Raw genomic sequence first — 14,716 nt, 5'->3', positions numbered from 1 at the left:
TCAAGTAAATCTTTGTTATGTATGTTAAATATGTAGTTTCATCAACAATTATATAGTAAAAGTTTGATTAAAAGATATATGTCAAATATGGCAAGAATTCAATTATGCGCAGGTAGTAATACCCGATGATCACCCCGCTAATCCGACATGAATTAGACACTTCATTAAAACTTTCACCTTTGCACTTCGTTTTAATATATCTCTTTTGATGATGTTGCGAGATGAACTTATCATTTCCAAACTGGTTTGAGTCGGTCAAACGATTAGTGAGTTAAGTTGGTGTAAATAAATGGTCTGAATACCTTTTTTTATCTGTAATTTAAATGTAATGCTAGTTTTTGTCGTGGTTACTTATTAATCATTCAATCACGCATTTTTTTATATAATTATTAATTAAATAATACAACCATAGCAAATAGAGTATATATATATATATATAGTTAGAAAAGAACTACAGGCACTCACACAATGTTGTAATGGTGGTAGCGACAGCGGCTGTGACTGGTGGTTGTGGTGACGGTGGCAATTAGTTGTAGGCAATTAATGTAAAATGGGTAGTATATGTATTTTAAGAGTCAGAATTAAATGATGTAAATAGGTTAAAAAGAGTATATTAGTCATTTCTCGTATTCCAAAAAGTATAACTTTTCAACATAGAGTTTATAATTTTTATATAATTATATAGTATACATTAGTTGCAATTTGTACTTCAAAAAGTATACTATATTACATGAATAATTTATAAAGGTGTTTTAAGAAAATAAGTTAATTGTCTTTTGTTGTATACATTTTTGAAATTAATTTCACCTACTTTTTGTCTCTAGTTTTTTTTGTCAAAGAAACTTGTCTTTTGCTTATCTTTATTAAAAGAGTTGAGTTCAACTATATTTATTGTACTTGCATAATACTCTTTGAATCCCGTTAGCCATTGTTTTTTTCCTATATTGAGAATGACGACCGATTTTTGTTTGCATAATTCATTTGCGTTTAGTATATTTTGATTCTCTCTCTCTCTTTCCCTCTCTCTCTCTTTCTCTCTCTCTCTCTCTCTATATATATATATATATATAATATAACTAAAATAAAATTTAATATTTGCCAAATGATCACAAAAAAAACATATTCAAGTAAGACTGTAAGAGGATAATGAATCTTTCAAAGCCCCTACTTTTACATTAGGCACGAGCTTTTACACCGAGAACCAGGCTAAGTCAGTTTGGCCAGGGTTTCAACCCATACACATGGCTAATATCGAGGCACTAATTGTACAAATTGAGTGAAAGTTTAGAAAGCATGTGTAAATAGAGTTCATCATGAACCAGGGTGACAATTTTTTATTTAAAAAATAAATAAATTTCATAATAATAGAATATTGCCAATGGGTTGGTGGAAAATTTATCATGTCTTAAACCCTGGAAAAATCTACCAAAGTTTAAATCTTACTTTTTACATTTGTAGGAATAAATTACCAGAAGGGAGTTTCAAAAGTTCAGGTTTCATTTCAGGCATTGTCCAATTGAATGTTACTATGGTGTCTCAAATACTAACTACTAGCTCTCTGTCAAAAAATAATAAAATAAAATATTATCTATACTCCATTAATAAGCAAACTACCCCACCCCCCTTTTAACACCTCTACCTTTAAAATGTCTTTTATGCCCTCCTAATTTATACTACCATATTTTTTCTCCATCGCGCTCATTACACACACATACGTTCATCCGATTTCTGATTTTCTCTCCCTCCCCCTTCTCTGATTTTCTCCCCCCATAAACACCATCCACCACCGCCCCAAATACCACCATCCACCGCCGCAATCCACCTTCTATGTACGCTATCCCCCATAAACACCATCCACCACCTCCCCAAAAACCACCATCAAACCACCATCCACTGCCGCCGGCTTATTTTTTTCCTTTTTCATCGCCGCCGCCCCACAAACCACCGACGTTTTTTTCTTATTCCCCGCTGCATCGCGCGGATACAACGCTAGTTAAATATATAAATTATACAGTATCAATTACTAAATACAAATAAAAGTGGTTATGAGTTATGACAATTTACTCTTCCATAACCAAAGTATTTCCCATTATATTTTCATTATAGTTTCAATATCGTACATGATGCACGGTTTTTATAAATATGTTTTATATATAATGATTTTTTTGGTAAATATGTATTTTATGTTTTCTAAATAATATGAGTATGATTTTTTATTTTTTCAAATTTCTAATAATCAACTCATGTTAATGTTGAAGTTACTCAATGATAATAAACACACATTCATGTTATATGGTTAAAGAAAACATTATACCTTTTTTCTTCCGATGAACAGCAATATGTTACCTTAAAAATAAGAAGTTATCATATCAATACAACTTTGATTGGATGCAAAATATATCTACATGATGGATGCAAATGACTCATCGGCGGTATCTGTAGCGCTTAAAGTTGAAGTAAACATGCAAGATTCCACGCTCAAATGTGCATTTGAATCCCTTCTTGTGTGAATACTCCCATTCTTTGTTGACAATGCGAAATGCCTGTTATAAAATGATTGAGGGCCTCTTCAGTATGCGTACCATTAAAAAACACATATGCAGCAACATGTATAATTATTAAAAGAAAGAGGAAAGAAAGGCAAATTCAGTGTGAAAAACAATTACTTCCCAGTCAATTTCTTTTAAATAATTGAACTTTCAGAATCGATGTCTAATTACTTTTACAAGTTTCTAATATCAGGATAGACCTAATTACTTGGGCAAGGGCTACAAACCTACAGCACAGGACCCAAACATTCATAAAATTACCCAAAGTATGTTCCCAGTACGTTAAATCTGCCCCATTGCAGGACAGAGAGAGTTTGACTTATGATGTCAAATGAATATTTCTCAAATTTAGAAATCATTGTTAATACCGAATACAATACCAGCAACTGTCACTAACCAAAAATAATATTAGCCATCTAAAGTCTAACTGAACTGCTTAATTGAACTTCACTAAGCAGTTTATGCTTCTAGAATGATTTGCATGCATTGGTGGTTAGGTGGTTAATGGGCATGTCAGGTAGAAGCTCAAAAAAGGCAACATTTTTACTAGGCATAATGGGGCGGCCTGTGTCGACCTGCAAACCCATTATTAGTCCATTCTTCTACTGATTTTTATAGGTTGGTTATGTGATATGTTCAAGTACTAAATATCAATCTTACAAGTATGCATTCAAATTATACTTTAATCCTAAATATTGGGTTAAAACTTACAATATCTTCGTACGGTGGGCCAGCATGGAACCGAATGATGCAAGTTTCAGAACTATCTCCATCCTTCTCAATCTTATAATTAGGAGCTTTTACTTTGTCAACAAGATCTGGGTAGAAGATATTGAATTTGTAGCCTTGCACAATCTTTGGAGGTGGATTGTCATGATCATAGTGAGTCTGGTTGTATTTGTTCCACTCATATCCAGTGTGCATGCGGTTGAAATACTTGGGTTTTCTTGGCCGATATTTATCATGCCACCAGTATACCTGCAAATCCAGATGCATGCATGTCATGTAAACAATAACTAGATGATCAATTTGGTACCCTACCCCTACTAAATAAAGATTTTTGCCTCCCTTAAATCTAAAAGACTTATCCCACAAGTGGGCATCTGAGTACGAAAAAGTGATTATGCAATATTCAATATAATAGTAATCAGACAATCAAATGTAGTAAAACATGGAACAAAAAGTGTTGTTTGTACGTGAAAATGTTTAAGTGTACAAGGAATTAATAGATCAAATAAACAAAAAGGACATTCTAGTAAGAGAATGAGTGGTGCCTTTGTTAAATGAAATCAGAAATCTAAAATTAGGTTAGGATAAGAGGTACATAAGTAACTTCATTTTACTCCAATGATTATTTAGTTGTATCTGGCATGGAACTGGATATTTGACCATTAAACAAAATTACTTCTTAGTAGGCACATGAAGTTGGATGATTCCTTGTATGACAACTTTCACCATGTTAATTATGTTACTTTATGTTCATTATGTTACAAAGTACTTGTACTATGTATACAAAGCCATGTAGTAATAAAATGAGGACATATAAGGAGAAGAGAATAACCTGAGAGTCAACATTGACTTCATCGCTGTTTCCAAACACTTCATCACCATTATCCATCACTCCCATTGCTTTGATAGCCCTCATCTCCAAATTATTCTCAGAGGGAGGTGGGCACGAAGCCATTGCTTCTTTGAACTTTCTCTGCTGTTCTTTCACAACTTCCGTACGCTTCCTTTCCTGTTTACAAGACACAAATAGGTTACTCACCTATAGCTTCAAAAAACAACTTAGATGTCGCACATCCAACACGTTTACTCACATATAGTTCCCTTACAATTATTGTTATATTATTACTGAGTCAAACAGAGACAAAAATTAAGAGGAAAAAAAAAAGTTAAAGTAAAGCATATAAGGTTCGTGTACGTGAAACTCAAGGGTAACTCATATTGTGCTTTTAAAATACAAAGCGTCATGAATCATTATTTTTTTATTACAACACAAGATTCATGGTAATAAATAAACTATATCTTTGTAATCATACTACACACACTATATAATGCAAAAAGACAACTTTTTGGCAGAGTGTTTCCGGTCTGTCTCAACCCAAACCCAGTTTGGCCCATTAACCAACTGGATATCTGCAACCTCTAAAAGATAATTTAAAGGGAAAGTGCCAGTGTCACTCACCAGTAGAGCCCTGTCCTCATCAGGGTCAATTGCTGCTTCAAATTCATCAACGTGCAATAACTCTGGCGAAAATGAACCGGCTTCTTCTTCTTCTTCTTCCTCCATTGGCTCGTGTCTAGGTATTAACTAAGGAGAGAGAGGGATTTCATCGTCTATATACAAACGGAAACTGTTTAATAACTTTTTTCTTGAGACATGGTAATATTAAGATGCTTTACTGGAAATAATTATCTATATATACCTTTTCCATCATGATCAAATTGTTCCTCCACTTTAGGTGAAACAGTTTTGTCTTTTTCCATGGCCCTGCAACTCCCATCCGGTTGCGCAAGACGTTTTAAATGCTTTCGCAGCATCTTATTGTGAATTTCCTTTAAGCAAGCCTGCAGCCAGATATGCATTTAAAAGAAAATTGGAGGTGGCAGTTTCAATCCAATTATAAGTAGAAGTTACACCCTGTTGTATTCATTTGGCCAAACAGGTACAACCGGAAGTAGCTAAAAGGGAAGAGCTCAGATGGTCGGACTCGCTAAAAGAGTGAGAGATCATTCAATATGTGATCAAATGCTTACAGCCCCATAACCGTTTTAAGTAGCACAAACAATACCCATATCGATCAGAACTGCTTTTGAGTAGCCCCCATTTAGCAAATACTTAAGATTCCAAATGTGTCAATGATAAGTCATACCTTTGCCTTATAAATGTTAACACGTTTCAGAACAGCTTCCCAAAACTCAACGACCTTGGCCCTGCCAGAACTCATTTGTGACTCAATTTCAGAGTGAAGCTGTTCAAGTGCGGCAAATGATTTTCCATCAAGAAGTTTCTTTACGTCTACTTCAATACTCGAATGCATACCCCTTTCTCTGCAACTAATTCAGCTGGTGGTTGTTCACCTCTCACTATAGTCCGATTTAGTGTATCCTTTTTACGAGCCTCCGCTAATTCCCAATCACACACAACCAAAAGTGCCTACAAAAATTATTTAGCATCATGATCACGTAAGCAACAACATGCATGTAAGTTAAGAGATGACCCTATACACATTAAATCTACATAAGTGGCAAAACCGGAGGGAACAAGGAAGAACATATATTGTAAGTACTAGTCAACACATACAAATTTTTTTCATATTTTCTACTTTCTAAAAAGGATTACTGTTGTGGCCTTGTGGGTTCAAGTCCCATGGTGGAAAAATTGTATATATGTGTGAATGTATAAGATATATGCCTTTCTAAAAGGAAAAATTACTCTTAATAAAATAAAACAAATAACTAGATAAATAAGATTAATACGATATTTGAAGGGTTTTTCAGTTATTGCTCAAAAGCACTTTTCCGAATATAAAAATGGAGGTTTTCCTTGTTCAGTCTATCCCCGCGACATTTTTGAATCCTTACCCCGGCCACCCCCAACATTAAGATTTACCTAGTGAGGTTCAAACATAAGACTTCTTCTGAGAACCTCAAGACACCTGACCATTACGCCACTTTGATGGTGGTTAGCACTTCTCCGAGTATAATGAACTATAAATACCATTTACACATATTAGTCACTACGAACAGATAGTAAACTGCCAAGGAACCGCCATTTGCCAAATTTTAACTATTAATAACAAATATATTTTGAGGCTAGAAAAATACATCACAGTTCAAGTTATCTTCTTAAATATTACCAAATTTGTAAACTTTCAGTTAAAGGTAATCTGACCCGGTTACCGGAGCTGATGACATGGCAATTGACAATGATGGTTCCTTTTGACCACGTTTAATTTTGCTGCTGTGACGTCGTCATGGCATCTAAAACCTTGATATCTTGGGTAACCACTCTATCCATCTCAAAATGATTATCCACCCTACTATTTTAATTTGTTCCAAAATTATACTACTTAGAAATGTTTCCTGTTCTACCCTTATTTACCCATGATCGCATAAATGATCCCAAGAATGTATATAAAATGGACAGTTGACTTTCTAAAAGTGTAATCAACGTTGCACATTATTAAAACTGGGTGAAATTATACGAGTGGATACTTATTACGAGCAAAAGGGGGTACCTTGAATAGAATTTTTTGAGATGTTGATGATTTAAGATGCTTCATGCAATAGCAATAAACGTTAGGCAAACTTCGACCCACATATCTCTTTTGAGCTGATTTTTTATTTATTTAATTCACTCGTTAAAGAAATATAACCCAAATCGACAAATTACACACACATATTTTACAAGTCATTAAATATCTATGTTTATGAAAGTGGGGAGCATGAAAAATATGTAATTAGTTTTAAAAAATGCTATAGCCAGAAAAGAAACATCAGATGTTTATAAAATGATAGAGAAAGAGATTACCTCCCAATATTGTATATGTGTGGGTGTTCCCCTGTCCAGGTCTAGATGCATTTTTATGTCCTCATGAAGCTCTTCCATCTCTTTAACAGTCAAACCCTGTTTTAATTGATAGTAGATACATGAAAAACCAAACCACATTCAAAAAAACAAAGAGCTCTTGGAGCTTCCTGTCTTAATTTTTTTTATATTCTCTAAAGACGTCTTAAAAACAATCCCCTGACAAACTGCCCTAAATCAGAACAAAAGAAGTAAATCAAAAAAAAGAAAAGCATCTAATACCATTATGTATCGAAAGTCCTTTTCCATTATCCTAAGGAACGAGAGCAGCTTTTTTAGAGAAAGTAGTCGATGTATATAAAACGAGGCGAGGGTAAGGGTGGCATTATGGAAGGTCAGGCAAGTTTAACAATAAGTTAAAACAGAGTTTATAGCATGGGCCACGGGTTGGGTTACATGTAAACAGCTTTTTTAATCCCTTTTTCATCTAAGGCAATTGCAAAACTACAGTTTTACAGTAGCTACTTGAGCTTTTTTGAAAGTAACATAGAAGATTTTAAGCATTTGATTACATTTAAGATATCATTTACCCCGCAAAGCCCATATATATTGCTTCCTATTTAGTCAAATCTTATAGCTTTGAAGGTCAACTGGCCTATAAGCACTACTCTATTATATTTTGTTAGTTCTGTAACATGTATACAAACATATATTCTTACAATAAAGTAAATTTTTTTTTATAACAATGCAACTTATAAAGTTTTATGAACTTGTATACAATTCAGATGAGTAAACAAATTTTTATAACAATGCAACTTATAAAGTTTTATGAACTTGTATACAATTCAGATGACTTTCAACCAATTGATCCACTCAGCCCACTTGACTTGTCCCTTTCCTAATCTGACTTTTTGAGCTTAACCTATTTGACCCATTAGAGATAATTAGATAAAACATTACCAAATTTGAGCTATTCATATAGGATGGATCAAAATTTCCAACCATTGGCAAGAGTATTATTATTGAATTAGTAAGAAAAAAAATTAGACATAGAAAAATATTTTAGAGAAGCATGAAAAAAAAAAACAAAAAAAAAAACAAGAATCTGAACAGAAAGGACTACAATCTGTACCTTAAAAACCATATATGGCTCCTCTATCTCTATATCAAATTCATCAGAAGTGTCAAGATGCTTAGACAGTATATCAATTGGCTTCATACGCCCTTCATGCAGCCGTATTCCAGATTGAACTTTGCTTTGATCAAAATGAAACTGTGAAAACATGAGTCAATACTTGAAATTTTTACAGCTGAACTGAGTTGTAGTTTTGAAGAAGGTAATTTTGACTGATTTAGGCTACACTGAATCTGTAACAAGTCAACATACTAGATAAAACGAAATAGCTTAAAAAGAATACACTTAATAATCCCAAGTATAATTTAACTGAAAAACACCCACTTTTGACATGTTGAGTACTTACAAAATTTAAAATAAATGGGACAGAAAAGGTAATTTGGGTCAAACCAACACAACCTGAGAAAAAAGTTCCTTTTAAACTTGAACCCACTACCTAACCTTCCTAACATGCTCAATTCATCACCTCCAAGTACTTCAATGTGAAAACAACAATAAAGCACTCTCACCTCTTCTTCTTTCTTTTCCCAGTCTTGGAATTCGGCCCGAGCATGCTTTCTAGCCAGCAAGGCCTGCAATACAATTAGCATCAAGTTATACATTGTCACTTGAGTACAACAGTCAAACAGCAATTGATAATTAATATATATTGGATTCAGGTTTCTAAGCATCATAAACTTATGGAGTAAATATAAGAATAGTTGTACAAAGTTAAACTTACCATTTCCTCCTCATGTGGTGCTTTTTCAATAGCCCTTTCCTCCCTTCTCTTTTTAACTTTTTTGATTTCAGCCTGCAGTATCATGAACAGGTAGTAAAATATAGACATATACGTGAATGGGCCACTACATTTGGTTTAATGAACAGGCTTCAACAATTCAGGCAACTAATAAACATCATACGATCTTTAAAGTTTGATTTGCATGAAACAGATTGAGCACATACTTAAGTTGTAGAATTACTTAATATTTTCTAAAAGTAGTAATATCGCATACCCATTCTCTATATTCTCTTCTTACTATAGATTTCACTTGATCAATATACTAAAGAATATATACAAAGAATAATAGAGGAATATAAAAGAAGCCTACATCAAGTATAGTAGGACAAGTAGTTACATACAATCCTTTCTTTCTGTCTCTTTTTTTCAGCTTTAAGAGAAAACATGTCAAGAGGAACTCCTTGGGTAACATCACGCTTAATCTTATTTTCCCACACGAACCTGCAAATTATATAAGATCAGTAGCATTCGTTGGGCCTACCGACTTTAAGATTAAAGGTTTCCCTAAAAAATTCTTATACCAGTGTGGGTAGAAAACCTGCCATAGTTTAATTCCCTATGTTGCAAAAAATGAGTGGGTAAAACAAAGGGATTACTTAATATAGGCTATCATTAACTATTTTACTTGCTACACAGTTTTTTAAGTAGAATAATTTATAACGAAGTATCGTAAGAACCTGAGGAAATTCTGAGAAGGATACAGAAATGGGACTATTTTCAGACTTAAGGGGTGTTTGTTTGCAGATTTATAATGCATAAAGAATGGTATCAAAAAAGATTAAAACTGATTGCTAAGTCATAATACAGTGACTCAACACCCTCAACTGGGTGCTAGAGCGTTACAGAGAATATTGGGGATTAAATGTTACTGCCCATTTCCATTGATGAGTAGTGATCCTAGCAGTAGTTTGTTACTCTTTTTCAATAATATTACACTTGCATAGTGTTTCCTAGCAGGGAGAAGGATTCTAATGGTCAAAATTAAGAAGTTGTTTGTTATGTTCAATCTAATAAAATTGGATGTGTTTCTACCATTCCACCGAGAAATTAGAACGAAAAAGTACAGTTTGATCAATTTTCCGTGATGTGATTCTTTAATAGCATAATTATATAGGGAAAAAATCTCAATACTTGTTAAACTTTAAAAAATTGATACAAGCACACGCCCCATATGAAAACCCACTGCATGACAAACCAGTCAAACATGATAACAAACATACTGACCCATTCCATTGCCTCATGTAATCGATTAACCGATCAACATTGCTAAGTTAAAAACGGCACAAAATAATTTGATGTGTGTGTCCATAAGCATGAAATTACAAGTACCACCATCCTTGATTTACAGAAAAACTATAAACAAAATATATACAAATAATATCACTCCTCTCAACAGCACTAACATTGAGATTTTCATCAAACTGAGACTCCAAGGAATTGGAAATCTGTATCCTATACAGAGCTCAGGACTACAAACCTAAAATCACCCTAAATCCTCTCATTCCACAACAGCACTACCAACCTTATGAAATTAGTAGCAAAATCCCTACTTGCTAAATACTCTTATTTAGAGGTGGCATATCAAGGCGATGATCATCCACCAAGTTAATACAAATGTAGAACGGCCATTCTCTGAAGTTTTCAATTGTGAATATTTGTGTCCAGAAGAGCTGAAGTCGTGAATCAACATTCAGTAAAAGCCGAAGAAGACAGTTAAGAGTAGGAAATATGCCAAGGAACCTCCTAGAAAACTTATCAAAAGGTATACTGACAAATATAACTAGTGATATGGTGGGATAAAGAGCTTACAGATCCACCACAAAAAGAGAGAAAAAGGGAGAAATTTATTGTAGTAAAGGAAATGATGCAGTTAGATGACTAGCTAACAATTGAATGATGCATCACAGACAGAGTAGGAGTGGTTTAATCGTTGAAGGTTTCCAAAGCTAACTAAAAAGTAGTTACCCGAATATCTTAAAGTTTTTAGAGAATTCCCTAATTTCAAAAGATTGGGAGGATACGATACTTGTGTTAAGAAAGGAAGCTGACTGAAATAAATGGCTTCGTAAAAGAGGCTATCCCAAACTATGGATTGGAAACTCTGGGATAGTTTTACTTTTTAATCTCTCGAATGTATTTTCCCATTCTATATGTACTCCTAGCTTCTCGCTAGTTTCATATAAATAAAATCTCTTTAACGTTCAAAAAAAAAAAGGCTATCCATGCCAATATAATCACAGCAGAGAAAAAAAAACTTCCCAACTGAAAAGAAAAATCAAAGAACAACCAAAGAAGTTCAAGTTCCATTTTAAAAATGTATTTGAGGAGTCTTAACACAACAAATATATAGCATGTGACGTGTTGAGAATTCATTCTCATACTAAATTGTTACATATAAACCATGTGATCTGCCATCTCTAGTCAGGCAAAAAAGTTAATTAGCGTTAACACCTTTTAACCAATGATCAAGTCACTAGTCAACTTAAAAACGCAAGGACTTTCAGATAATCTGGGTCTAAGTAATGCATTCACAAGTCTAAAAGACTAAATGTATTAAACTAATTTATACATACACCTACCCATGATGTCAAGAATATTTATGTATTCAAAATATTTACCATTCTCCAAGAAATAACTTGTTAGCATGCTTATAATAAGAATTCCTGGAACACCTAACCTTAAAGGGAATTACTGCCAATAGTAGTTGTCAGTTACTAATAGAAACCGGCCCTTTCATCATCACATAAGTTCACTAGCTGCTGCTCATTGCCTATGATTGCTCCTAGAAAAAGGGTCATGATCCAAAAAAACTCTCGATGCCTTTTTTTTTTTCCAACAAACCAACGTTATTTCCGACATACGTCTAACTAATCGACCTACGTTTCCACATAAGCAACAAAAGTTTCCCAATCAAACAGATTACTAAAACAACACTAATCGAAACAAAAACGGATATATTTTGTGAAAAAAGAATGATAAGAAAAGCTCAAGAAACATACTTTTCATTAAGATTAGAATCGCCGAAAGGATTGGAGTCATCGGCGTAAACATGAACATTCTCTGCTTTCAATATCTTTGCAACTCTCAATGCCTTTTTCACTGCTTTTTTGGCTAAATATTTAGCAATATCTTCTTCACTAATTTCGGTACTTTTCTTCTTTCTTCTGCGGCCGTCAGCGTCCCGATAACGGCTGCTCGAAGAACGACGTCGTTTGACGGAATCATCATCAGCAGAATCAGAATAAGAATCAGATGATGATATATGTTGTCTGCTTTTTCTGTATGATTCTTCTTGTCTCTTGCTGCTACTTCTGCCCATTTGTATTTGTACTTATTTGATTAACTAAAAACCGCGATACAACTAACGGGTAGGGTTTTTACCAAGTATAGATACAACAATCGGTTTGATTTAGGGCGTACCAGAAAAATACCCGGGATGGCGGTGATGACGGCAATGATGGTGATGACGGGAGGTGTGGCGGAGGTGGCGGGCGGGCAGCCGCGGCGACGAAGGCAGTGGTTTCGCGCTGGCGTAATGGCGGGGTTATTTTATGGATGGAGATTATGTTTAAAATGAAACAGAGGTTTTAAGGCTGTCTACATATAAATTACTTAGATTTTTGTAAAATAAATTACTTACTTAGTTAGATTATGTTTAAAATAAATTATAAGGAAAACGGAAACCTCCTAACTGTTAAACAAGATTTGTTGGTTTATTTTTTTTTTCACTATCTACCAATATATATATATATATATACCAAGGTGTTAAATTCATTCCTAAACAAACAAGAACCCTTGGATAGATTTCATCTTTGATTTAGAACCATTAGATCAAATTTAATTATTTCATCTTTATTAAATGACAATATTAATACTTATACTTTTTATAACTATACAAAAAAATCCCCCTTTATATTTAATTTACACTTTTTGATTTTCCATCACGAATTTACACTTTTTACCCAATAATTCTAATACCTTATAAAAAAAATCTGGATTCCTCCCCTTAGCTTAATTAAGAACCTGATAAGACAAAAATACCCTTAAAAAATCTTCCTTTGCTAAGCACCCTCTCATGTGATATACCTACTATTAAATAACTTGGTAAGTAGTAATTACCTATATTACATATATCTTTTAAAATGTAATGTTAGTGAAAAAATGCCAATATCTTTACATATATATATATATCGTGAAAATTTATTTTGAGAAACTTTTTTTTTATTGCGAGAACATTTGAGAACTTTTCAAATCAAGCCCAACCGATGATTGTTCTTTACATGAAAATTGTTTTTTGACTGTTTTCTGAATAACTTATGTGTAAATTTGAAGTTTATAATTGTGTGGAGGCATGGATTATCATCCGTTATACAATTATGTGGAGATTTGAAAAGGATTCTCAAAATAACTTTACCCTATATATATAATATCATTGTGGCAATACCCATTGGTATCCTAAGTCCCTCAGTGAAGGATTGGCTTGGGGAGACCTTGGTTCAAACCGAAGAGGGCGAAGATTTTACCTTTAATTAGTTGTTGTGCTCTTTGGCGGGTTATTAAAGGGATTTCCCCATAATCCATATGGTGGCATTCACGTAGAGACCATTAAGGATGAACGGTTCTACGATCGAATATTCAAAAAAAATGTCGACATATAATGTTATTCACTACCTTAAATTTAACAAGTTAAAGTTATATTAAAACTTTAGATGTAAATTAAACAATTCATATAAATGAGCATTTTAATCTTTTGTTAATTGTGATATAAAAGGGTATATATATATGGTATCATCTATTTTAATATGAAATTCAAATTAGAAAGTAAATTTTATTGAAACCGCATAATTTTATACATAAGTTTCTTGAGACTTATAAAATTAAAAGTATCCAGACTTAATATACACTTATATGATTGGAAAGCAAACATTTAAAGAAAAATAAAAAATTTAAGCCTTTATAATGGATACATACTAAACTTTTATTACTAAGCATCACTAATACAAATATTATTTTTATTATATTAAAGAAATACATATATATATTATTTTGTCAACCCCAAAATTACTGTTTCATTTTCATTTAATTTATATAAACAATGTTCACTTAATTATATTACCGATATTATCACATGTTCATGTTGTTAAACTATAATTGTCGTAACCACACAAATATATTTTAAAAGTCTTTTTCTAAAATTTAATGATAAATTTACCATTTACCAAATAGTATATTATGATTATACTTTTTTTTAATAATTGTGTCTGATTTTTATAGTTAACATTTAGTTTAAAACAGATTAGGTAATATTTAATGTCATTCGGTTATTGTAATATTATGTTGATTTATTAAACAGATAATTGTTGTATTTTATAGTGGTTATTTGATATTTGATTTTTTATAAAATAAGAAGATAATATTTTTTTTGGAAAATTATATATTACACTAAATAAACATGTAATAGTTATATTTAATTTTACATTGTTGTTGTATAGCAAAATAACAACTATATGTTACAAACATCAAAACAAAATAATTTTGATAATAACTATTATCAGTTTTAAATTAATTTTATATTATTTTAATTTATATCATTATTTTTAAATTAATTTTATCTCGCGTATTACGCGGAAAAATAATCTAGTATTAAAATATTTTAAAGTCATTCAATTTTAAATCCATGCATTTATCCTTCCTTTTCTTTTTTTTTTAATTCATGA

The 14,716-nt window shown here is 32.6% G+C and overlaps 1 pseudogene; it reads right to left on the bottom strand.

Moving 5' to 3' along the window:
• Nucleotides 1-2,291: 2,291 nt before the first annotated feature.
• Nucleotides 2,292-12,562, bottom strand: LOC122586334 (annotated as a pseudogene).
• Nucleotides 12,563-14,716: the final 2,154 nt, after the last annotated feature.

This window comes from Erigeron canadensis, chromosome 2, assembly GCF_010389155.1.
Source record: "Erigeron canadensis isolate Cc75 chromosome 2, C_canadensis_v1, whole genome shotgun sequence".
Taxonomy (NCBI): domain Eukaryota; kingdom Viridiplantae; phylum Streptophyta; class Magnoliopsida; order Asterales; family Asteraceae; genus Erigeron; species Erigeron canadensis.
Note: the sequence above shows the minus strand (reverse complement) of the source record. Positions and strands in the feature narration are given on the sequence as shown.